The sequence below is a fragment of the Passer domesticus genome, chromosome 2 (assembly GCF_036417665.1).
Source record: "Passer domesticus isolate bPasDom1 chromosome 2, bPasDom1.hap1, whole genome shotgun sequence".
NCBI classification, from domain to species: domain Eukaryota; kingdom Metazoa; phylum Chordata; class Aves; order Passeriformes; family Passeridae; genus Passer; species Passer domesticus.
The window spans coordinates 54,219,974-54,247,154 of NC_087475.1; the positions used below are offsets into that span (position 1 = coordinate 54,219,974).

At 35.4% G+C, this 27,181-nt stretch overlaps 1 protein-coding gene across 13 annotated transcripts in view; it reads left to right on the forward strand.

Moving 5' to 3' along the window:
* PCDH9 (protocadherin 9) overlaps nt 1-27,181 on the forward strand; it is a 673,415-nt gene that overhangs the window by 9,971 nt on the left and 636,263 nt on the right. The window lies entirely within an intron of this gene.

Genomic DNA, 27,181 nt, shown 5'->3' on the forward strand with positions numbered 1-27,181 from the left:
GATATCTGAACATAACCCTAAGCTATAATACCATTTTCAATAGTGATGGTAGACATGCTCAGCTAGAGTAGGGAAGATTTTGTGTATACAGATCAGACAGTAAAAGCTCAGTAATATTCATTTCTCTTTAAATGTTTCCTGTGCATGAGATTTTTATCAGAATCACTGGAGTCTCATCTGTCCCAAATATCCAAAGCCAAAGTTTCACATATGCTAAGAAATTTGTGCCACACACGTGAGTGAGAACTGGATCTTGAGAGTTTTATGCTATCGCAATTTTGTGATAATGTTCTTTTGTATATAGGAACAAGGGAGAATCTTTTTAGTTTCCATTTCAGATTTTCACTTCCAAAGAATCTTTTCTTCTAGCACAGCAAAACCATATCAGCCACACTTTATTGACAGCAGTTTTATTGTAGCTAGAGGCTTACAGTAAGCTGTTTATTGCTGTTCCCTAACGCAGTTGACAGCAATTGGGGAATTAATTTTCTTGCCCCTGATGTGCTTTCTTGGGTATAAACAACAGATTTTAAAGATATGAAAACTGTGACCTATTTACATTCAGCAACTCTTTATGGGAACAGTCTACCTGTCTGAAGTGCAGGTTTTAAGTCCTGAGTAATTTTGCTCCATCAATTCTAGGATTCTTATTTTGCAATATTGTTTATCTTATATAAATACTGTCCAAGGGCCAGATACATAATGCCTATAGATAGATACTCATCTAGGCAATTTCTGTTCAAGACTAGCTAGATTCAAGTTTCATTTAGTTTAGGAGATGCTGTATCTTCTTACTCTACCATTTAATTGCATTGAACATACAGGATTTAACTGACAAAATGCACATAAAATGTTCTGAAAGACCTAACAGGAATTACAGGTGCTTCCTGATATCCTGGAATCACTTCTTTCACAGAACATTGTGATGGTCTGTAAAATCTATACTTGTAGTTTTCTCAGTTGCTATTCAAGTACAACCATGTTGCATACATTCTGTAATGTCCATGTCTTTGCTGAAGAAAAAGAACATACATAGAATCATGTATCATTTTTTCCTTCTTTTATTTCTTTGGCTTTCCTGTGGCACCAATGTATGTAAAATTATTTATCCCCATACACTGATGTGGGCACTTAAACAGTTCATTTCTGGTTTACATGAGATAACATTCCTTTGAGTGGAAAGATTTACCAGACTTTGGATAAAAGATGAATAGATACTATCATATTTTACTGAAGTGAACATCTTTTGTTCATTTCTATCTTTTAGAAAGACATTTGCTATGTAAGAGGCTTTAGTATCTTACCTAACTGAGATTTTAAGTGCTAGTCTAGACACAAAATGCATGTTAAATGTTCCCTTACAATTAACATACTAAAAAACTTCCTCATAAAGGAGTTGCAATCATTTTCTTGCAATGGATTATTTTCTAGGGGGCTATAAACTCTCTTTTGAAGCAGAAATATCTATGTCTGGCAGAAGACACCTTACATTGATATTGCTACTTTTTCACTGGTTGTGAAATTATGAAAATTTGAAATAAAAAGATAAATTGTTTTGAACAGAAGTATTGTTGTACCCATACAAATCTGTATATATATATTATTCCTGGGACCACTGGGTTTCAGGAAAACATAAAGGCTGCTACAATTTTTGTACAAAATTCATGTTAATGTTTCTAAAAATATTTGGACGTTCAAATCTTGGAATGATTTGGCCTTCATTCTCAATTTAATTTTTGGGTTTTGCATATACTCTGAATTATATATGATAATACAGAGAAAGGTAGTTAAAAATTAGATTTGTGGTCATACTGAGGTATTTAAATTGTACCAGTCTCAAAAGTTACCAATTTTTTGCTTTTTTTTTCTTTTGCAGCAAGTGAGGTGGAGGGTGGTGGGGGGGAGATTTGTTTGAAAGTCTTGACATGGGTTGTCCTGCATCTTCTGTGGCACAGAGAGATAATTTTTTAATTCTTCATTTGTCAGGAGATTTTGGTGTGTAGAATGTGTTGTTTCCTATGACCTGATGCTGTAGTTTACCATTTCTTTTGTAAAATGTCACTCTGAACTTTTTGTGAATAAATATTAATATTATTACTTGAAAATTGATTCAAAAAATGCATGCTTCTTGTTACAAGAGGACTATAAAGAGCCTTTTTCTAGAGTAACAGTTCATCATTTGAAGTTGAATCCAGGCTGGGATAGATCTGCTGGTTTATTCCATCTGCAGCTCTTTCTAATGTTAGCTTCTTTATAAAAACAGTAGGATGATATTGAGATAATATTTCCAAAATCTAAAAAATATGTAAAATTAATCAGAAGTGAAGTGAATTTAAAATCCTTTTATTTTGAACTGAATCTGATAAAATGGGAAAGATCAGCAGGATTTTTCTTTCTTCCTTTGCTTCCTGCCCCAGGTTTGCAGAAAGGCGGTTTTAAAATAACCACCTCTTCCCAGTCCAGAAAATGAAATCGGATATTCTCACTGGCTGATAGCTGAAAGAGAATCACTACTGATATTGATTTATAAAATACTTTGTAGCCTGAAACTGATATTCGTTCATTTGCCCTCATTCCTTGCAGTGAAATTGCCAGATGCTTCATTTGTAGTTCTGAAGGATGTTCTTATCACCTCCTAGGCTTTCATGTGTTACTAGTAAGAAAAATCTCTTACTGGTTTTCTTTATCATTAAAAAGTGTTAAATATCTGCCTGTACTTTTTTTTTTTTCATCAAATGCACTATTTTTTAACCTATGCCTTGTAAGGTCATAGAGCCTTTAAAACACTGAAAAGGTCAAGAGGAAGACCACTCATTCAGAGGAAGACCATTCATTATGAATGGTATTTTGCTATTCTTCCAGCCCCTTGTTGATTGGTTGCCAGCAGTAGTGTGTCTTAAATTCTAAGCCTGCTAGATGTAAATATCTGTCTCCTTCATAACATTATGGAAAAAAATTATCTTTCTGATCTAAATGTTCTGTAGGATGCATATGTTTCTACATATGACCTATGTAGCTGCTTTGCTGAACTTCATGGTGAAATGTTTTGACCACTGAGGTCTATCTTCTCTTACCAAAAATTTTTTGGAAGAAAGTTTTCATAAAAGCTTGATTTTACAGGAAGGGATGCAGGAGCTTCAGAGCAAGGTGAAGACTAATGAATTTTAAGAGAACACCTCTTTGCTGTGTTGACAGGATGCACACTCTGAAAGGGAATGATATTTAATTCCTGTTTTTAGTAGCTTTCCATTCAGTGAGCTAGGTTTTGGGAATATTGTTTTTATGCCAGTCCCTCTTCTTAGAGCATGTGATGAATATATCATGATTGCTTCAGGTGTGCAGGTTCTGACGGCAGATCTAACCTTAATTCTGTAAGTGATGTTCACATAAAGTATAATTGATACAGTTTTTACCAGTACACTTAGCTGGTAGTGCCTCTGCACACAGTACATTTTGCTTCTGTTGAGATTATGGTGGGATTCATCTTGTCTGAATTCTAATTCTATAACAAGTCTAATCTGCTTCAGTGGGTTTTTGATTTACCCCACCCTGAAGAAAATACAGTGCTTTAAGCTGAGTGACAAAGCTGAGGAGCACAGCATCGTGAGTTGCATCCCACGTCCAGTGAAGAGTATAATTTGGCATGATCGTATTCTTCGCTTTTCTGCTGAAGAGCATTATCTAGTCAATTTTTCTCACTGAGGTCAAGAGAAGGGTTTTAAGGTTATGTATTTCTTTAAGTGAAGGTATTATTTGAATAGTACATGTGGGAACAAAAATGTATGTGCACAGTTGCCCTTGAGAAGTCTTCTTTAGATTGTGACTCAAATTCAAAGGTTTTCAAATTAGCAGAAAGAGTTTTACTGACTTTTTATTAAATCCTTATCTGGCCATCAGCTATCTATTTTAGTAAGACAGTGTAATGAAATATAAATTATTTTGTTTTGGTGCTGATACGAGTATTTCTGGTTTTCCTCAGCTCTGCACCTTCCTTGGTATCTTGTTCTGTGAACTTTACAGTACAAGCCATTCACACTATAGTGTAAAAATGTATCTTTTACCTCTCTGGTAAAAGGTATGTGTCTATAGCAGTATGAATTTTCGGTTGGTTGTCAGATTGTCTCACTTTCACCATTGCAAAAATACAGGTCAAAATGTCAGTGACATGCTAGGTTACCGCTAAGAGAATTTGAAATTGCCTTCAGTTTGTGACAACAGTGCTCTGAAACATGGATGGTGTTGAAGTCTGCAGCATCCAGAGCAGCAGGAGGTAGGCTGTGTACCACTTGCAAAGCCCGTATTTTTAACTACTGCCAGATAAATAAGAAACAGACAAAACCAACAAAACCCACAACCAAACAAAACCAACCAACCAACCAAACAACATCCCTCCCCCCACATTAAATCTGCATTGCTAAGGACATTAAACGTTGCCTGTTGAAATTTAATCTCTCTACTATACAGGAGATGGACTTTGCTGTTTGAGATTTCGTCAGTTTTGTTGCAGAAAGCTGTTACATCTGTCAAACATTTCAGTTTGCATTGAGCGCCTGATTTTTTGCCTTTGTATGCTACAAGAGCACCAGCTTGTCAATCAACAGAAGTACAAAATGAGACAAGATAGGTGATCTGCTGCAGTGACTGGCATTTTATTTTTGTTTTAGAACATATTTTTTCTTTCCCAAACTTAAAAATGGCAATATTTTTCTATAGTGGGGTAACAGATGAGAAAAATGAAGGGAGGTCAGTCCCTGTTAGTTGTGGCTTCTAATGTTTATTCTGCTGGGAGCACTGGTACAGTCCAGTTGGACAATGGAGCTGTAGGTGACTATCTGTATGAATTTTATGAATATCCATCCTGTGTAAATGAGACAAAAATATGAATGAGACTTAAATACATTTGATTTTGTTATTTTTTGTTCTTGCTGTAATTTTAATCCATTGCAACAAACATCATGCAGCCCAAAGTATTTAACTAGTAGGGCAGGACCACTTCTGCGTGGGCTGTGTAGGCTTTTAAGCTGCCTCTGGGCAAAGTGGGCTCCAGAACCTTCAGCAAGTAATTTGAATCTTGTAACATTCTTGGGGTTTTGATCTTCTTCCCTGAGTACAAATCAGAACTTTTGTTTCTTAATGTGATTTTTCAAATTCTGGACTAAGAAATGGACTAAAGCATGGGTGCTTTTTAAAATGTTTGAGGAACTGATGCACTTCTGTGGTTTTGTGATGTGTCTGTTGATAGCATCCCTGCTGAAAATCCTTGGATTTCAGTATCTCTCAGCTTTGCTGAATCTAAGCTTTGGCCCTCTTCTGTGCTTTAGCAGTTGATTAAGAAATATTCTGATCCATCACAGAGTACCAAGAAACTAATGGCTTGTGAAGTATTTTAGTCTTCAAGCTTCCACTATAAATGATATGAAAAATAGTGTCGTTTGGCTGATGCTTACATACATCTCTTTCTTTTATGAGATACTGTCTCTGTCCTTTCATGTTTCTCTTTTTATTCTTTTATTCTCTGAGAATTCTTATTTTTGTAAAACATTTATGCACATATTAGAAATCTGAGTTTTCCCCTCAAATACGTAGTATCGCAGTGCAGAAGTGGCACATTTTATGTACAATCTGTTCTAGTACACCCAGCTCACAACCACACATTGCTTGTGTCCACACAAAGACTTTTAATGAACCATGGTCTTTAAGATTCAAGGATTTGAAACATTTGGAAGCATATCTGTATGGCAGTATAATATGGGAAGCCATTCTATATGTCTTGTAGTTAAAAAAATTAGATGAAGTAATTATTTCATATATGTTTTTATTTGCTCACTTGTTTTCCTTTTCTTTTTATAAGACCTTTCATACTTTTATGTATGGCATAATGCATTCACAATTTGTAATAGGTGTGGTATGTCACAGACTTATGATAGAAAATTGATTCTGAAAGAAGAACAAAAAAATGTTAATCACAAAGCAGAAGAGTGGAGATTGCAACCCAGTAACTGGATAGTGTTTCTTGAGTTCAGCAATTTGAAAGGGAGATTGGGAGGAGAGATGAAAACATTCATATATCTTTACATTTCAAAATGGTTTAAAGATGACTGAACTTGTAAGAAAACTTATTCTTTAATAAGAAAGCTGGCAGTACTGCTGTGATATACAGATTGTCAGTGATTCTTGAGTCTACTTCTTCAAAGCAGTGTGCTGAACACTTTTCAGCAGAGCAGTTCCATTCAGTGCCTGCTGAAACTTTATAGATGGTGCAGATCACTTCCAGATAAAGTACTTCTCGTTGTCAACTATGATATTTATGTGTCAAAAGTATGTCACAGAAGTAATTCCCAATTTTAGAACTTTCATTCTTTGGATCAGTGGTGACCACATTAAAAAACGCTCTGCATTCACTGTCTCACACTTGGTATTATTTAACATTTTCGTATCCTGGTGCTAAATAGCAGCCTTAGTTGTATTCAGTATTGTGGTAATTCATTTCAGTAAGCCTCTAGCTACTGAAAAGTGTTACATCTTACATCCTGCTGTCTTCAGTAAAGATAGTTGGGGGTCAGGATAGCCCTCTGCGCTGTGTGCTCCTGCTTGCTACTGCTCATGACATTTGGCATCTGATAGGGATGCTGTGATAGCACCTTCAATTAAAAGCCATAGGCAAAAAGCATAACAAAGAGAATCTTTAAGACTGCTTAACATTATGCCATTGCTTTGACTTGAATAAAACCAGCATGAGAATAAATTGCCTGTATTAGCTTAATTGTGATCTTCACCTAAGCACTACCCATGAGACCTTAGACCCAGGAGAAAACGCTAGTGGGAACATCAGGGGCTTGTCCTGATATTGCTTAAATTTATCATATTTCTGTTAGAAAACACTGACATAATTTTATTCCAGTTTTAAAGCCTTAAGCTTTTGCTGCCTGTTTTGGGTTTTCATTACTTTTATATCTATACAGTTACACAGATAATGAAAAACAAAAAAAAGCCTGCATATCTCTACATGTAACACTTCTCTGCAACTATATAGCACCTCATTAGTTTTTTCAGTATCAGAGATAAGTTAGCATTCTGTCATGAAATCTGAACTGCCACCACATCTCGCTGAAGCTTATAAACCATGCCACAGTAACTTTCAAAAAGTGCATTAACTCTTGCAACAGAAGATTCAGTCTTGTAAACACAGAGAAATCATATGGCTCTATCTATCTCTGAAGCCAATTTGTTTGACATTTTCTTCTGTAAATTTTGCTGCTCTTAGAAATCTTTTGAAACAGAAAGGGAGAAATTTCAGTTTTGTCTCTTTTTGCACAATGCAATTGACTGAGGTAAACCTAACCTCATTTACATTTGGACTGTGCTGTACACTCATTACTTTTTGAACGTGATGTGCCTTTTTATCATTTTTAAAGATTCTATCTTCACTGAAAAAAAAAAGGTTTTTATCTAGATTGCTGTTGTGAGATATCTGCCTAAATGTAAAATCCTTGTGGAGACAAGAAAGAGGTATTTTGTACCTTACTGTAGCTGGTCAAGGTCAGCCTGGAACAATTCACTCGGGGTTGATCTCTACTGGCTATGTACAGATGAATCTACAGTACCTTATCATTAGCAGGATTTTCTACTGCCTTACCTTCAGCGTGAAATCATGCTGCACTGTCTTGCAGTGAGGTGCCTTTAAGGATGTGATTTACGTGTGTACTTACTCTAGGTCCTTTAACACTTCTCAAGTGATGCCAAGTGAGTCTCTCCTACTGTCTGGAAAAAGCATACAATTTGGTCCTGTGGTTGAATTAAAGTCCTTGGACTTTCACATATAATATCACTGATGATATTAGCAGAGATACCCCTAAGTGTTCCTGCCAGGCTTGCATCACCATCTTGTGTAATTCCAATGCATTTTCATACATCTTCAGTGTCGGTGTTACTGTTCTGCAAACTGTGCTCAACTGCCAATGATTGCAGCTGCATATAATGGCTGTAACTCAGTCACCCCCTAAGGTGGAGTAATATGAGTCGCCAAAATCAAACATTAATTCAGCACAGGCCATTACTTTGTGATGGTAATGGTATAGATGTGCCTGTATTCTATTTTTACTAAAGTTAGACACAGTATTTTATAGAAAGCATGATCAGAATTAAACATTCCATCCATGGTCTACTCCATGTTGGCAATAAATGAGTAGACTAGGAAAAAATGTCAGTTCCTTTGCAAGTGAGGTAAGCTGTCTTTTGAGTTGCCTTTTTGGAGTTTTTTTGTTCTGTATCTTGAGTCTGCCTGCTCCTAAGAATGCTCTTCTCAGTGGATGTCTTCCACCTTTTCAAAGTTTCTCCTGAAATTGTCTGTAGGTTTGGGGTTTATATTTCTTAAAATGTTCCTTTGTGTTGTCTCATCTCGTTATTTTTGAGCTGACCTCAATGACTTCTTTTGATATTTTCTACTTCTGAACTTTGTAGGTATTTGCTTGCCTCATGTACTGCACAGGTGTTCCACCTATCCTTTCATTTTCAATATACTTTTATTAACATTATTTCCCCCCATCAATATACCTACAGGACCACATATTTGATACAGTCAGTAGTTACTGAGTTTGAGACATTTTCTATTCACATGTGATACCTGCTGGCTGCTGCTTCCAATTATGCCATATGCTGGAAAGCTGAGCTGTTGAAGTATTGGAGTGAATGTTATAATCAAACTTGTTAAGAAGTAGCAGTGTGTCTCATAAAGGGTTCTGGACAATGTCTGATTTCTGCCATAAGCAAAATACTGACAAGTCTTGCTTTGTTTTGCTGCTTTTTCAGGTGGCAGAGAACTAGACATACATTCATTATATTGTAAAATCATAACCTTCGAGATCTTGCTGAATCTGCCCTACAGCTATTTATCACATGATTGCAGGGAATGAAAATAACATTCTTCCTTCTACTAGGAATATGTTGCTAACCTTGGGGCAAGATAGTGCATAATTTTATGTGTGCCTAGTCTTGCTGTTATATATAGACTGTTTTGAGATGAATCAGTGTTATCATTTCCCAGAATTTAGCACTAGTGCTTTAGCAGAGCCAAGGAGATTTCATACACTTAGGCTCTTGGCTACAGTAGTGACCAGGGATCTCAAGCCTGAGTCACATTTATATTAATGCCATTTTATAGTCATGGACAAAGGCCAAAAAGGTGCTAATATAATTTGCTCCCAAGTTATTTTATTTATTTTTTTTTAGGTTAGGGTTGCATGTAACTCTACTTACTCTAAGTAAAGGCTATCTGAACCCAACTCTTGTTTCATATTCTTTAATTTTGTACTTGTGAAATCACAACTGTTTCCCTGATAGTTTTGCTTGTAATCAAGAGTTGAAACTGTCTCCTCATATTTGTGTGATAATCCCTCTTTCTTCCTCCCACAAACAGGCTGAAGGATGTGCAAAGATCTCTAACACTTTTTTCTGTCCTGTGGCACCTGTCCTTCTCTTGCAGTTTCTTGAATAATAGCTGGGTTTAAACAAGAAGCAGTAATTCATTTGGAATGGCAAGAATTATGGAAGCTGAAGCTCAGTCCCTTCTCACAATTACCAGTTTAACCTCTGAGGTGCCAAGCTGCTGCTTTTATAAGCATAGCTCTACTATAGCTGTGTAACAAATATGCAGCTCTGAATTCTTGAGTGGCGATATGCCAGGAGTAGTTTTAAGCACATTGAAATAATCTCTGATACTACATAGACACTCCTTGTCATGGCCCACTTTTGAGCTATTTATGCATATAGATAACAATTTTTTTAGTATTGTCTAAAGATAAACATTTCTGGAAAAAAAAATTTCCAAGCTATGTAAATTGAGTTTCAGGTTTTAGTGTCTGTGATACTTTAACATCTTTAGAACAGAAGAACAGCATGAAATTAGCAGAAAAAGACTGAGGCATATTCAACTGAAAACGGTTGAATATGCAAATCAGACTACATCCACTATTTTAAGAAAATAAATACTTCTGAGTGTTGTTATGATAGTCTGTGCCCATAGCAGGAACTTGTACAGTTATAAAATAGATGTTATTTTCTAATCATGGGGGACAAAATAATAATATTTCTAGTCCATGGGTTTGTGATATTTTTAAGTAGTTTAACACACTGGTAAAATGCCTTGTACTTAATCCAAACCCACTGGAGCTTCAGATTATGCTGTTCCAACTTGCTGTGTGAATTTTCTTCAGGGGATTCCTAGTTGATTAAAGCGTGATAAAAACTGACATCAGGAAGGGAGAAGTTTGTTTTTATTCTCTTCTGTATTGAGTTAGCTGTCCCAAAATTTAGATATAAAAGCAGCAGTCCACTTTTTCAGACTCAGACGAGGCAAACGTAATGATTTTAAATTCTGCAGAACATACTCAGGCAAAGTGCCCATTTATTTTATTGAGAATTTTGCCTGATTAAGGACTGTTTCCCCCTTATCTCTGAGTTTCTTGGACAAACTGTATTGACTCTGATCCAGTAATGTAGAGCAAGCTTCTTAATCTGGCACATTAAATAAAAGCTCAGCTGGGAGAGGAATGCAGTATTTTATCTTTGCATTTCAATTGAGTCAAAACTTCTTCTTTTAAGCTCAGGCTGTGAGAATCATCTTCAAGCAATATAACATCATACACAAACTCAGGTGATAGATGCTTGGAATGAATACAAGTGTATGATGGGGCACATCTTTCCTGTTAAGGAAAACAAAACTAAGTAAGTGCAGCATTCAGACTTGCTTATTCAGTTCTGTCAAGCAATACTGTTTTGACTTCAGCACTCCTGCTGTTTGGAGTTGTGGTCATTTCTTTTTACACAGACAGGGTATTATCCTAATCTGCATGCTGGGAAAAACTCCAGCTGAGAGTAGCTGAAATTCTAAAAGAAGTTTCACTTTTGACCACATCCCTGTTTTGAATCAAGATTGCTAATGCAGGAAGGCTTGCTTCTTCTAGAGTTGTGGAGAGGGTCTTGAACCTCTTTCTCAAAACTTTTTTCCTCACATACTGATTTCTTCTCTTTGTGAAAATTGCTCATATTTCTGCCAGTGTAATAATGAAAAGAGTTGCACTTTTTATTTCTCAAACAAATGATTTTTTTTTCACTTGTATTGAGACTTCAACTTCTGCCAAAAATCTGAAGAGAAATCACCAATTGTTCTGTAATTCTTTAAGCAATTACCATTGAATAGACATACTATGGTTCAAAATGCTGTAAATACATAAAACTGCAGCAAGAAAAATCTAGCCCAAATCATAAACAAGTAACTGATGCAAGTACTAACATACGTATTTTTCATTTTAAAACATATGAATTATAAAGCATGAAGACATTGCCAGTAAACCCATGAGTGATCTAGTTATCATTTTATCACATGTTGAATGAGGGGAGGCTGCCTGTTCACTGAATGCTTGTAAGCTAATTTATCTCACAGGAGTACCAACAATACTCAGTTTAATATACAGAAGTACTTGCTAAGAAGCTTACCAAAACAATATGGTGGGTTTAGACTAAAATCATACCAGAAGGTCCATCCTTCAGTTCTCTGAATCATAAGAAGAAACAGATTGTTTCAAACAGAAGATGAGAAATAACGTAATCTAACCAGTCTGCACTTTGGCAGAGTCAGGATAGGATGGCTGAGTTTTTTTTGCTTATTCTGAGCTAATGTATTTATTTGACAGAATACTGAAGAACTGACCATTTTAATTAAGAATATGTTTTCCCAAAAAGCAAAACTCTTGGTAGGTTCAGAAAGGTCTTTATCAGTGGGTAGTTACTTAATGCTCCTCAGGGTCAACCAGCAGGGTGAACCAGTTCATGACATCAGCCCACACTTGGGAACTGCAATATTTAAGGCACCACTCGAAAAAAGTAGGTACTTGCTTCCTTCACAGTTTTTATTGCTTCCCCTAAAACCTTCAGTCCATAATTATTCTCGAACTTTGAAGTCCATGAAGTTTTTTCTTCTGGGGCTTGGGAACTGTCACTTTTTAGAAATCTATTGATTAAAGTTTTGTGCCCCCCTGCTTTTTTTGCTGGTGTTACAGGCTTAGCTTTTCTGCTTCTTTAGGCTTTTCTTCCTACTTTCTTTGGCTTTTCTTCCTACTTTCTTCCTACCTAACCAAATATAGCAGAAGTATTCTTCCTTTTCCTTCTTACCCTGACTGCAAGCCTATTTTTTTTCACCTTTGCTTTATTTCCCAGGAGAATGAACAAATAGTCCTGTGGAGTAACCATTATCTGCTAGGAAGTGAATCATACATCATTTGCACGTTACTGGCTTGTGCTGTTTTATCAACAGTCAGCATTAAATATGTAGACCTAATTAGCATATTTGGGTTTGGAATTTTTAATTAGAAAAATTTCCTGTTCCCTAGACCAATGCATTTAATTCTGTATCAATGACAGCTCTTTCAAACAGAACAGGCAAAAATACTTACATGAGATATATTGCTGCATAGCTCCTAAAAAAAATTAAATTATTTATAGTGGTACTATAGTAGTGTATATATGGTAGTGGTACATAGAAGTATTTTTTATATATATATATCTATATATATATATATATATATATATATATATATTAAAAAAAAATTGTTTATATAACGTCAAGTGTTTTATAATACAGAAATATCAATATTACTCTTTCAGTAAAGGGTAAACTGAGAAATAAAATCTTACAGGTGATGCTTATTTTTGAAGCAAATGGTAGAACATGGATTAAAAACTATGTACTATCCTACGCAGAAGTGCTTATATACAAGAATAAAATTGAATTAGATATAAAGTGCTGATGTCTTCATAGAAGAAAACATAGCAGTTTTAGAAATCTGGGATGCCAGTACCACATCAGCAGCTATTTGCATTGTCAGGGACAACTGTTCTGTAGACAATCCAGTGAATCAGAGCTGTTTGATTAATCAAATCAAGTCTCTGTTGTAGCAATGCAGAGAGGTTATGTCTGCTGGCAATCTGATTTGAAATCAAATGCTTATGGATTAATGAACACAAATCAATTGCTTTTAAGACCCTTTTCAAGCAAAATCTTAGGTCTTTAGAAATGTAGTTAAGTAGGGAATGATTAGCCTGGTCTGACAGCACAAGTGAGAATTTATCCCCTCAAAATACACTCTTTACAATTAAAGAAAATCCAAGCAATTAAAAGGAGCCAAAACAAAGCAAAGAACAAAATTTGCAAGTCATGTTTGCTATTTTATTAGCATATGGTAATGTAAGCAATCTGTAATCATAGTTACATTGCATTCTAATTGAACAATAAACTTAACAGAACTATTTCATATCAGCTGAAGATCTGTCCCACAATCTGTGTTTTTAAAAGCAGTCCAGGCCACATTTCCAGATGACCTTTGCACTTTAATATATTGAAAAAAAAAGAAAAGAAAAGAGTATTCTTTCTTTCTTAGCAGTAGTTGTTTATTACATTATCTTTTAAAAATGTGAACAATATGCATATTATAAAAGGAAGTGTGTAATCCATTTGAGCATAAAAGAAAGTTCTGCTTTTATAGAAATTGACTCAGAAATAATTCATGTACAATTTTGCATTCCCTTGGTCTCTCTCTTCTCCAAGAGGGCTCTGCTTTGGTTAGATACTAAATTAGTTATATCTAAATGCCACCTTTGTTTCTGAGCTTAACAGTTAATTTTCCTAGCTAGAATAAAGAAATCCTTGCTTTCATATTTTATCCCATCCCCATGGTGCAGTAGACCAATAAGAAGCATCTAGTTCTTACCGAGTTAAGTGAATAGAAGCACTTTTCTGAAGAAAATTGGCTGGCTTTCACACACCACAGAAAAAATCATCAATTAAAAATGGAAACAGCTGGAAATTAACATCTTCCTCTTGTTGAAGGTGAATATTAAACTGCTTCCGATTATAATTTCCCTTTCTTTGTTTGAAGATGATCATTATTATTTTACAATTACGCTTTCACTTCCTGAGGTAATGGTGATATCCTTATCTGCTTTTATTTTTGAAAAATAAGAAAGATAGCCTTATCTGGGTTTGTTTTTGAAAATCTTGACTATGTGTAGCATTTTATTTAAAAATAGTTGTACTGGCTTTGTGCACAGCATAACTGAACCTTAAGTTCATTGAGGATAAAACTTTTATCTGAACAGTTTAGGGTTAGCAAAAGATTTGCATTAAAATGTCTGGAAATTTTGCATTTTATACTATGTGCTTTTGAAAAACCTACACTTTTGCCTCATGTTGAACTCATAAAGATCACAGAATTATAAGGATGTTGTCTGCTATTTCACTTGAAATGTGATTTAATCTGGCAGTTAGAATATTTTAAATGGAAACACTAGTGATGACAGTCAATCTAAAAAAAAAACCCAACCCAATGCCAAAACAAAAAGAGCTGGGCATCAGCCAGCCTCTTAAAACTTTAAGAGGTAGATGCTGTTTTGTGCAAGGAGAAACTCAATGAACTGGCCTCTTTGATGAAGTTTCATACTGTGTCACTATCTTAAAGTCATGATTCTTTTAGTGTGTAATAGTGAATAATATCTTTTAGCTGCTTACTTTAGTGCTAATTATTTAATTTCATTTTGGCCACTTAGTTCTATCAATTCAGGTTGATTGGCTAGTGTAGATTTTCTAGTTATTTGGGCTCCATTAGTTTAGTTGGGCCTAAATAATTCAAACAAGGAGAATATGAAGGCAATCATGTTGTCTTGTGACTGTGCATGTGCATGTGCATGCACAAATATGAGAACAGATATATACATGTCCTTGTATGTACAGGATTACATGTACATATTGAAATACTGAGGATTCTGCTTCAGAGAGAAGACATGATGGTGGCCAAAGGTACATTATTCATGTTGTCTAATGAACATGAACTGGTATGTATTTAATAGCTAAAGAGTCTCAGAAGGAAATTCAAAGTAATTTTCAACAGTTTTTATGAAGACAAACATAATTTCTATCATGAATAAACCAAAAGTACTTTGTGCTGTCCAGTTGAGATGCTAAACAAGTCCTCATACAGTACTGGACAATCTCTGTTTATGAAAACACCTGAAGATCTAATTTCATGACATTTGAAGATTTATTTTATAGAATAAAAACAGAAGCCAAATGTTACAAACAGAAGCCAATGTTACATCTTAAAATCCAGTGCAATTGCAGTCCAAATCAATGTGAAGCTTCTCCCAAAGAGACCTATGGCATATATACGCCAAAGGTGAATATATTCTGTAGGAATGCCTTTAAACAAAAGCAAGATAGAAGGCAGATGAGATGAACAGTTTGTAACTCCCAGGTTCCTCCTTAGCAAGCAGTTCCCTGGCTGAATCCCTGTTGCTTACAGTCTAAATGAGAGTAAAAACACATAGAGACATCACTAAGACATCAGTAATATGGCTGGAGAGAGTTTTTAACAGAAAGAGATCATGAGGCACCTCCAAACAGATATTTCTGATTCCATTTGTGTTAGATGCATTTTACTGTTTGTTTCTGGATGTCCTCAGCATTGCAACTATGTGAACCTTTGGTCCTGTGGGGTCTGGGCAGATATTTGCAAGATTTCAACTGGGGAAACACCATGCTGATACTGAGAGTGAGCTGTCAGGTGCAATTTCCATGTATAGGTGTGTAGATCTGTTGCACTGTGCTAGAAGATAAACTCCTTGCCAACAGTTTGGCTTGTACCATTGGTTGTGGCATGGTTGGGTTTTGCCTGTGCTGTGAAAAGGCCTGTCCTGAGTGAGCATCTCTGTAGGCAAAGTCCGTGCGTCAGTGTCCTTTGGGCTAATGTAGGCAGCAGTGCAGACTGGTGTGACAGGTTTTGCAGTCCATGGTATCTGCTACTGTACTAGTATGACCTTTGAAGAGATGTGAGGGTCAGAATTAGACACCTAAACCTTCTTTTTCACTTCATTCACTTATCACTCTGTCAGATATTGAATGTATATCATTGCTCAGCATGCATTAAGATTTCTTAAGCTAAATATGTTGAGACTTTTAAGTGTTTTACCATAAGAGTATCCTGCTGTTTGCAGCAGTGCTGCAAGGAGACAAAGCCAGTATCACTGTAGATGACTTCTGATGGTACTATAAATGTTGAAATACAACAGAAAAATCTCAACTATTTTTAAAAGTAGCTGTGCAATATTATTTTACTTTTTCTTTCGGTGTGTTGTTTGGGTTAGGATTCAGTAGTCTTTTCAAGCTTAAATATGATCCCTTCTGCAGAAAACTTCCCACACCTTGTGCTCTGTGTACATCAAAACAAACAAAACGAGCTCGGTGGTCTGGGAGCAGGATACACTGTACCCATGGGTGAGTAAGAGTGATTTATGCAGCAGTATGCTGAGATACATAACTGATGGGAGGCAAGCATGTAGATCATGTAATCACACTCGTAGTTACTGTTACTGTAGAAAGGATAAGATCTTGGTGAATTTCTGAAGGATGAGGTAGTAGTGACAGTACAATGCTTCCAAAAGACAAGTCAGATCTGAGAATAAAATGCTACAACAACAAATATCTCAGTTACCTAAAAAGAGCTTTATTTTAAATTTTGCTCTGTTTTGTGGTTGATTATAAACCTTTGGCTGTTTGTTTTTTGTTGTTGTTTTTGTTTGTTTGTTTGTTTAATTTATTTGCTTATTTATCTCCTTTTTCAGAATTAAAATATCTAAATATTTAGTCATATTTTTTCTTACTTAAAGATTGTGTTTGTATATGTCACTAAAGACCTTAGTACAACTAATGAGCAAACAAGCTTTTGTTTAAAGGCTTCACTAGATAATCAATCACAAATCCTGACTGGGAGCTTGTAGCTGTTACTTTTTCATGTCAGTAGAATTAAACCAAGGTTTACAGCTTTAAATTAATCAAGCTGATGAAAGGCTGGGGTTTTTTACTTTTTTTGTTTTTCCTAAAAAGTAGATAAATTGGACATCTGTCTATATGGGAAAAATATGATAGGGATATACATGATCAGAAATAGAAATCCTGCAGTTGTGTGCATATGAGAGAGAGAGAGAAGACCCAGGTAGATAGATTACTTTGCAATGCAAAAATGTTGAATTAAAGACGCTGGTGTTTACAGAGAATGTTGTATTTAACAAGAGCAGCCCTGGAAAGGAATGCTCCCAGTAATCTCTCTTTAACTGTCTCAAGTGGAAGAAAGCCAAGTTGTTCAGTTGCACAATGGGTTGCAATCATGTGGGAGAGCTCCCGGTTGGGAGTTGAAAACTGAAAACCTGACATGCATAAGTGAATGAAGCTACCCTATGTGATGTGTTGATTTAAGATTTTTCTCTCCCTCTTTAAAAATACAGCCTTTGTCTGGGTGCTGAAGAGGCGACATTGCGAGACACAAAATTAGTTTAAAATTGACATTTTGGAAATTGGTGATAATTTGTCCTGACATTATGGCCACTGGTTGTGTTTGTGACAAGCAGGCTTGATCCAGGGGGGCACTGTGAGAGCCAAATTTAATAGACGACCATTGTAATTTTCTGCCTTGCAGACAGCAGGGACTTTCTAATATTCCTTCACCACAACAATCAGGGATTACTAAATAACATGTCCACAGGATTGGGGGAGGATTGAAAGGATTAATGGAGTATGACAAAATTGCACCTGAGGGGGAAAATCTGTAGCAGTTTTTGTATCCTGATGTGGTACATCAGGCAAATTGGCAATTGCTACTGATCTTTACACATGCATGTCTTCAAATAAAGTGGGTGAAAGTCAAGCAGATGCAACTATGAGGCTGAGGCTGTCATAAACATTCATGTCATCAACTGCATAAATCACTTAATACTATCATTTTAAGTATTGTGATGATCAACTATATTAAGCATCAGAGGATTGTAGGCACTGTACTAAATCATTTTTTTTACTCCACTATAACTTCTTATCCTGCTAAACTAAATCCTAAAAAGATTAAAAATGTAGGGTTAGTCCAACCCTTCTCTTCAAAGTTAATTAAGGAATACCATTTCTGTTAGGAATACTGTTTTCAGCTTTGGAACTTTAAAAAAAAAACAAAAACAAAAACAAAAACAAAAAAACATCCAAAACCCACAAACATATAAAAATTGTTTTGCAGTCTGCATTTATGAGTTGATCTGATGTTAACTAACTCCCACTATCCCTCTGACAAATACTATTTCAAAACAGCAACAGCAATCCTAGCCCTGAATTCTTATGGGATATTAATTTTTTTAATAAAATGTTTAGCACTATGAAACACAAGCAGTTTGAAACATAGCATTTTGTTAACAGATGCTTCATTTCTTTTCACACTGGTTTAAACCAAAAATCCCACCACTGGCGGCAATGAATTTTACATGAAATAGAAACAAGGAGAAGCAAGAAGAGAATTATTCATCTTTATTTTTAAAACTCTATTTTATTTGAAATGAAACTTAATATACAATAAACATTTATTACCTCTCCAAGAAAAATAGAAACTTGGGAGCATTTTTTTGGCTTCATGAAAATTTTAGCTTGATGTTGTGTTCATAGTAGCTGACTTAACCTTTAAATCATGGTACTTTTCCTCCCTGTTTGCTATAAACAGTCATTAGGGAAAATAGCAACTGGTGCAAACAGTTAAACTTCATGTAGGTCTACACAAGAAAGCGTAAATTAAAGCAGAAAGCAGAGAAATCATTTACAAACAGTTGCAATCTGAGGTCATCTCACTGATTGTGAATTGTTTAAGGAAATGTTTCTTCAGCAGCATTGACTGAAGGTCATGTTGTTATTTAGACTTTTGACTACTGGAACAGCAAGCGATTCATTAATTCCATTAGCCATCCTTTCTGCACACTGGGAAAAGCTAATGTAATTGTCAACTGTTCCTACTGTATACTTAAGCTGTCAAGGATCCTGGAAGGCTTCAGTTATTCTCTTTGAAGATATCAAAGGAAGGGGTGGGCTATTTTGTGTATTTAAAACAGAAATAGAGAAAAAATATGCCACATAATGTAAGCTAAAAGATTTCTTTTTAACCTAAAGTGACACTCAAATACAGTAATGCTGGGCAGGTTTCTGACTGGTAAAGCTTCTGGGTTTTGGAGTGTTTTTTGTTGTGTCTTTTTTTGTTGGGTTTTTTTTTTTTTTGGTTGATTGGTTGGTTGGTTTGGGTTTTTTTGTTTGGTTTGGGGTTTTTTTTGGGTTTTTTGGGGTTTTTGTTTTGGTTTGGGTTTTTTTTACTTGTTATTTTAAGAAAAAAATCTTAAAGTACAGGCTGTCAGCACGCCATTAAACCTTGTCTCCAGGAGCCATGCCAGGGATTTCTTGTTTCTGTTCCCTTCAGGTTCCCAAGGCAGTTCAGTCTCACCTGTGTGCTGTTGCGTGTGGTGAACAGGCGAGTGTAGCATGACTGAAGTCAGTGGGCTTGCTGTGCTCTTCTTGCATCGATATTAGTCAAATTTGTGGTGCATATTTTTTTATAGCTTGTCACCGTGAAGTTTCTGGTGGCTTAGTGGACAGCAAAAGTGAAAAACATCGTGTGGATCTGCAAAATTATTGGTACTTCTTCCTGCTGTTAACAGGGTTGACAGCTGAAAGCCTAGTCTACTACATTTAGCAGGAAAAAGCAAAGAGGGGTTCCAGGGTGAGTAATCCAAAGTTGTTTGCATCTGAAATCCAATGTCTGCCCTCCAAGTTATCACTGCTATAGTATAGGTAGTGTTTTGCAGAGAGTACTTTTTTCTCCATAGAAGAGACAGCTATAATGGAAATGCAGTAAAGCTCTTTGGTGGAAGATACTTGATTTTAACTTTGGCTGAAAGAGAAAGTAGGCAAGCAAATCCATGTAGGGTGGTTTTTTGCAAATCCATGGAGGATGGGCTTTTGTCCACCCTGAAAAGGAAAAACGTGCTCTCTTCTGCAAATCTGAATGTCTCAGACATCCTTGGTGGTTGTTAAAAATCCACCATCGGTCATTACACATTTCAGCATATTCCTTTTATTCGGCAATAATGAATGCAAAGCTGTCTTGTCCTTTGCAAATACTTTGAGCTGTTCAGATAACACATTGCAGAGTGGTTGGACACAAATCACATAACCCTACTGTGCTCCGTTTGAAAGGGAAGTGCAACTTTTAATTCATTATTGCCTAACTAATTTTCTGGTGTGCTTTTCACACAGTTTTGAGTGACAGTCCCACACCCCCAGTACGTAATTTCTTTAATTGCAATGCTGAAAACTCTACTTTCTCTTTAAAGATTTAATTCTACATCCTGATTGTAATATAATTAGTAATTTACTTCTTACTCTTTTGTCCTGAAAAAGGAAACACATTTTTCATACTTCCCCAGACATAACATTGTCACTGTGTGATGATTTTTCTCTAAAACATGAAAAACTGTAGAAAAGGAGATCCATCTGTTGGGAAAGTTTTGGTCTGTGTGTGATATAATGTAATGAGTAATCATAAATGTAAAACAGTTGATGTGATGATTTCCTATATAATGATTATGCAGTAGTTAGTAGCCACAGTATACTATATTACTCCTGTCATGTATTTTGGAGGTGGACGCTATGGATTCATAATACAGTTTAACTTGTATAAGTAGTACCAGTCCATCTGAGGAATATTCTTTCCCCAGGTTGAGAATTACAAATTTACAGTGTTGATTTTTTGAACCTTATGAGCCACTACAGAGTGGAAAATATTTAAGGATAGCAGTGTATGTGCTTCTGTATGTTACTGAGTGTTAAAATAAGCAATCAGTTGATTGTTAAATAAACTAATATATATATATATATATATATATATATAACGCATTATATTTATGCAAAGAATAGTTGCAAAAATCAGGTGAAATGTTTCACTTTTATTGTAGTAATAGACACCATTGCTATGTATTTATCTATGCATAATTTAGAGAGAAGAAGATGCTGTCAATGATTCTGTAATATTTTCTTCATTGTAGTGGCTATGGAGTTGAGTAAGAATTCACTGATATGTATAGTAATGAATCTTTAAAACGATAATTTCTAATCAGTACTGGACAGTGCAAATGAACAGGTGTCCTTTAAAAATGGACTTTTGTACACTTTGAGTAAAGAATTACCTAAAAAAGTATAAAGTAGTTGTACATTCAAAATGTATTAAATTCCATTTTTCCTTTGCTATATTTTGTAAAATGTTTTCATTGTAAACAGTATGCCTCTCACACATGTCAAATCAAAGCTCTTTATTTTAGAAATAAATACCTAATGTAATTGGAAGCTTATTGCACTCTCATGCAATGTATATATTGTGACTTCAAAAAGTCTGTACTGAACTTTGCTCAAACTACTAGTATGTGGATTTCTTTAAATTTATTTTTAATTAATGATATGAAGGATGAGATCCTTTCTAAATGTACTTTAAAATTCACAATAAAGTTTCAGAAGTTCTTTTGTACAATGTTGAGGCTTTGTGTTGAATTTTCTTGTTCAAATCCTTTTAAACAGCTATCTTGACTAAATTCCACATTCCTCAGATATGTGTAAATCTGTGTTAACATCATCACAAGCTAAATCAGGTGTGCCCTGTCACAAAGTACTGTAATTCCATTTATTTCAGAGTAAATTAGGCTACTCCACTGAGCACAGTGTCTCCTGGCACTTCTGTAATTTCTGCTGGAGATTCAGTGTGGGTTCAACAATGTATTGGACTTCAAGGGTGAGAGAGAATATAGCTCAATTTGTATATCAGCCCAATCCAGGAGACAATACAGAATAAATTGGATGAAATAGTGGGGAAAACATAGAGAAAAAGATGCATATTTTAGAATATCCAAAAATCTGGTTTACAGCTCCCACTGAAAACAAAAGGAAATATGGCAATGCTGGAGAAAAACACAGTGGTCTAGTACACAGTCAAATCTATTGCAAGCTTTCAGTTTCATTCTGAAATTCCATATATTTTGTTTTTATTGTTATTATTGGATGATTTGGTAGTAATTGAGGTAAAAATATTGGTGGCATCAATGGGGAATTTGCCTGAGTAAAGAGTTAATTGAGCCCTGTAAAGCTTGGAATAACAATTATTTTTTTCATGTCTGACCTTCTTCATCTGGAAAAAACAGTGACAATGGTTTTGCTCAGATATAGAAGTTTCTATTTACCTATATGTTTAGCAATGACTAAAAAGGTTAAGCAAGAGGATGGTACAATTTTTCTTTTTAAGAAAAAATGGTCTTATTCCCCATGAAATGGACTACTGTTTAGCTGTTTTCTTAATCAAAAGAGGATTTGGCTTCTAATTTTATAGATGAAGTCTTAAACATTTAACATAGTGACTGTGAAAATTGCTAGTGGCACAGTTTTAGGTCATTTTTTTACATGTTTGACAACTCCGTATGGCATACCTAATATTATCATGAGATAGTAATTTTTCAAGATGCTTTCACTGGCACTGCATATCTGCATATCTGAAGACATATATAGCTTGATGGTTTCCATTCAGAAATCCCAATATAGCTCCTTAACAATGGTTAGCTAGAGTTTTGCACATTAAAAATGTAATTCTGATGTCAAGTAAATCTGATTTGAGAATGAGCTAGAAATGTCTTTAAAAATCCCCTATTTAACTTGTCTGCTTAAATAGGTAAAACTTTTAGAAATTATTTCCCACTGCAAAGCTTCAACTAAGGTCCAAGGCAAAATTAGACCTAATTATCTTAATGGCAGATAATACTCAGCTGAATACTTTACTTACAAAATGTGTTAACTTTAATGGTGCTATTCATACAGAAAATCAGATCTTTCTTTCTGAGTTACTCCTTCTTTAAAGACTGAAGAACAGTTTTGAATTGTCTTCGAAAAGAACCTGAAATTCAGGCTCTAAAGAGAGACCTCAGATCTCTGCAGAGAGATAGTTTCACCATACTCAACTATTTTTTAACCGTCTGTAATAACATTTATCTCATTAAAGATCTGCTATGGGGCTAACTCAACACTCAATTATGGTGAAGGTGATGCTCCAAATGAGAATGATTTTCACTTTTAATTCTTGAAATGGGAACGGATGTTCAAGTATTCACGTCTGAGGAAACACTGATGACCGAAAGGAGGTAGGATCCTGCACTTTTCTTGCAAATATAGCCAGAGAACAGAAATAGCACACCAACATTACTCACAAAAGAATAAACAAAACACTCACTGTCATCAGGATTGCAAGCTGGCACACTGCCTGTTGACAGGTTTGATGATAGTCATCACCTGCTTGGCTTGCTGTACTTGGGACCCATAATTGTCTCTTGATGTATGGTTTTGTGTCTTTCCGCTAAGGTTCACATCGTCACCTTTTCCATTATGAATCTTTTTATTGCAGTACTACTGCCAAAGTTAAGTTATTAGACTAATCTGCAATGTGATTAGGTAACCCAGGCCCATATTAGCTGGCAGTTAAATCTGAGAGGAGCCTGTTAGTCTCAGTATTGTACAGTGCACTTTTAAGTGCTCCCTGGTGTGCTAGGGGTTGTGTCATCCATGCTGGATGGATGGATTCCCCTTGTGCAGAATTTGACTTTTCCTGAGGTTCAGGGATTCTGTGTTCATTTTTAAATAATTTGATGTCTGTGACAGAAAAATCATCCCTGGTGTCCATAAGTAGAAGTCCCATCCTAAGTTTCATTTAATAAAGCCTTTCAATACTGCAATAACTTGGTGAAATGGTGGTAAAAGCAGGGGTTGTTGAATGAGGATATGGTAACTTCCCTAAGTAGGACAGACTTCCTGTATTGGGATTTTTTAAGAGCCATGCATGAGACTGATGAGCACCAGTTTTTAGGCCACCATATTGAATATGATACGCCTTTTTTTTAGCTTAGTGAGAGCCAGATTATGGCCAAAATAAACTAAAATCTCATAATTGATAGCCATCATCAAAGGAAAAAAAGAAAAACACTTTATTATGGACTTAGGGGGACAATTTAATTAGTTTTTGAACATAGATAAACTCAAAAAACAATACCCTACAGGAAGAGCTCTAAATTAAATCTTATTTTGATCTTATGAATGTTACATTTTTTAAGTTTTGCAGGTTTTTGTATATCAAGTGATAGCATCAATCCATGAAGTTAGATATTAAAAGGCATTTAACAGTCTGACTCAGTCAGTTATTTCTACATGCATGAATTAATTTCAACTTTATTTTTTTAACAGAAGAAATTATTTTGCAGATGAAGTCTCAGGAAGTGCTCTAGCATCTTTGCAGCTTTCTTGAAGACAAAAAAAAATTTCCCAACAGCCAGCATTTAAACATCTGATAAGAACCTGCTCCATAAGAAAAGGAGTGAAATGATTTTGTCTTTGATAAAGGCTTCCCTTTTATTTTTGATGGGGAGCAGATTTGCTGTAGGAACTTGTTCAATTTCATTTTTGCATATTCACTCCCCATTTAATACAAAATGTTTTCTTGTTTGCAACATGAAGCAGGATCCTGTCACTGCACTGTAAAGGGAAAACACGTAGTGGGCTTGGCATTTCCTGACAATATTCTTTCATTAAAACTTTAAAATGTAAATGTATGAAGAAATGCATGTCTTTTCCCATCACAGAGCTTCACAGCTACTGTGTTCATTGCCACTACTGTGTGGCAGAGTTGCACTTCTTTTTTTAGCTTGTTTGCCTTGTAAATGTAACTATATACAGCAAGTTATATTTGGGAGTGAATGTTTTGCGAACCTCAGCTAATCAATAGGAGTCTTAGCTCCAGCTCCATTAGACCATTAGCAGTTTAAATTAGTAACCAGTGGTTATCAGATCTTTAACCTTGCAATTTTTCTCCCCTGCCAGGTTCTTTCTCAAACTTCTTTGCAACACTATTTTCAGGTCACTACTCAATGTCTTATCAAAAGGAGTGGGTGGATTACAATTCAGATAGTTGCAAAACGTTAAACAGAAATCGCTCAAGTATTGCTTTGACTATGGCCAGAAAGATGGTAATTAAAAGCAGAGGAGAACATAATCCTTTCCTGAATCCAAATGGCTATGACAGTTCCTACAGCGGGGAGGTATGGGGCATGCTTTAACCAGCTACAAAGCTATTTAGATGGATCAGAAAATGGAGTGTAGAAAGATTATACCAGTGAATCCAATTCCAGAAGTGTCACATCATCCATCTTTTTGCCTTTAATGCTAAATACTTGAAACATAATCTATTATTTGGAACATACATTAATTGCAAAATAATGTAAGAGCTCATTTTGCTGTCAGAAATATTACTTTTTTGGTCTGACAGTACACAGCAATATGCCTGACAATAGCACTATGGGTGGTTTGGAAAATATTTTCCTTCTTGAGCTTCTTCAAACTGGCCTGTCCAAAGGCTTGCTCAGAGATCACAGAAACAACCCTCATTTCATGCCAGAAGACCATGCATTCCTTGGTTAGAGGGGGTAACCACAGGGCCCGCTTGCAGAACCAAGGCAAATTTTCCTTTGCAGACAGTAATGTCATGGCTGTGCCCTACATGGGAGAGAGGTGGAAGGAGCTGCCGTTGTGTGTGCTTCAATAACTGAACTTTGAGACATCATTTTACAACCAGTACACTTGGTATTTTTCTTCAGGTGTACTTTTAAATCAATTATTTCTGCCATTGATGTGCTTCTTTTTATAGATGTCTCTGGCAAGACACCACTCTGTGGTGACATACCTGCATGCCACAGGGGTACAGTAATAAAGCTTCAACAGTGTTAAGTCTCTGTGCTTCTTTGTGTTTTTATATTTGGGGTTTTTTTAAGTATTTTGACATGGTCTTTTTTTGGGTTTTAGTTATGGGTTTGTTTGGGGGTTTTTTTTTGTCTTCTCTTATGCGGGCCCAGTCTCTCCAGACTTGCAAAATTATTGATTTTTTTTTCTTTTCTAATTAATATTCTTTCTTGGATAATTACCTTTGCTGATGTCAATCTTTTTCAAGATGACAAAGTATTACCTTGTTGGAAGCAAATGTTGACAACACTTAGAGTTATACCTTTAAAAACGGAAGCAGTATATTACTGTCCTGATCCAAATGCTTTTATAGGTACCACTGTAAACATTTTTGCTATAGATAATGACAAGAAACTGGGTAGTCTGTCTTTGTAAGTGTGAAAGAATGTCAAGTGACAGTGGAAATAAATGGGAAATCAGCATTATTTAAGAGAAAAACTAATCCACTGTCATAAACAAAAATAGTTGGTTGACAAAAGCAAATATTTCACTTAAGTAAAAGCTTTGAGCCTTCTTTAAACAAGACTATTTCAAGAATTTCGAGAAAAAAAAGATAAAATAAATATCTATAATTATCTATAAAGATATGAGCTTCACTAAAAAAATAATTTCAGAAACTCTTTTAAGCATTTGCACTGAAGAAGTAGTGACACAAAAATGCTGTGTAAGAGAAATTGTTCCAGAAACGAAATGCAATCCTTTAGTACTGTCAGTTGCCTGCAATTGTCTTGGATTAAATTCATTTGACTGAATGATCTAATCACCTAGACACCCATTATAGTTAGTGGAGAGAAACAAACAATTTGGGGGCATTGATTGATCTCATTTCATTCTGAAGTAATTGGCCAAAATCAGTCCTATGAATGTAACCCTAAATGTTAGTAGCTCATGTGTAAAAACAAACCCTGTAGAGATTTAAAGCTAGATGATGTCTGTTTTTTCAGACATCATATTTCTTTGAGTGTTCTGTCTAAGTATTTCCAGCCCCAATATTTCTCTGACAAGGTTGGGAGTTCAATATGTAGAATAAAAGTCATTCCTTGCAGTGCTCTTCATTTAGAAATGTGCAAGGAATAGAATTAAATGGAGTGGAATGTTTTCAGTGATAGCAGGCTGAAGCCTGGATAGTCAGTGTCATTGTAGTACTTAACAAAAAGCATAATTGATGATCCTAGCATTTTAGATATTCTTTAACAGTAATGTAAAGCAATATATGTGCTTTTATACCATTTGACTACTTAATGACAATTGATTTATATGTTGGTCATTATCTCCTTTGAAGCAGATGGAGTTAGAACATTTCTAAGAGCAAGAGCTCTATTTTGACCTATTTTTAGTTTAAAAAAAAAAGAGCATTAAAATTAAATTTCATGCTGGGACGTGGCTCTTTTACCTTTGCTGCATGCAAACATTGTCTTACAGCCACCTGTGTTTGTCTCATGTCTAACTTACTCTAAATGGCATTTT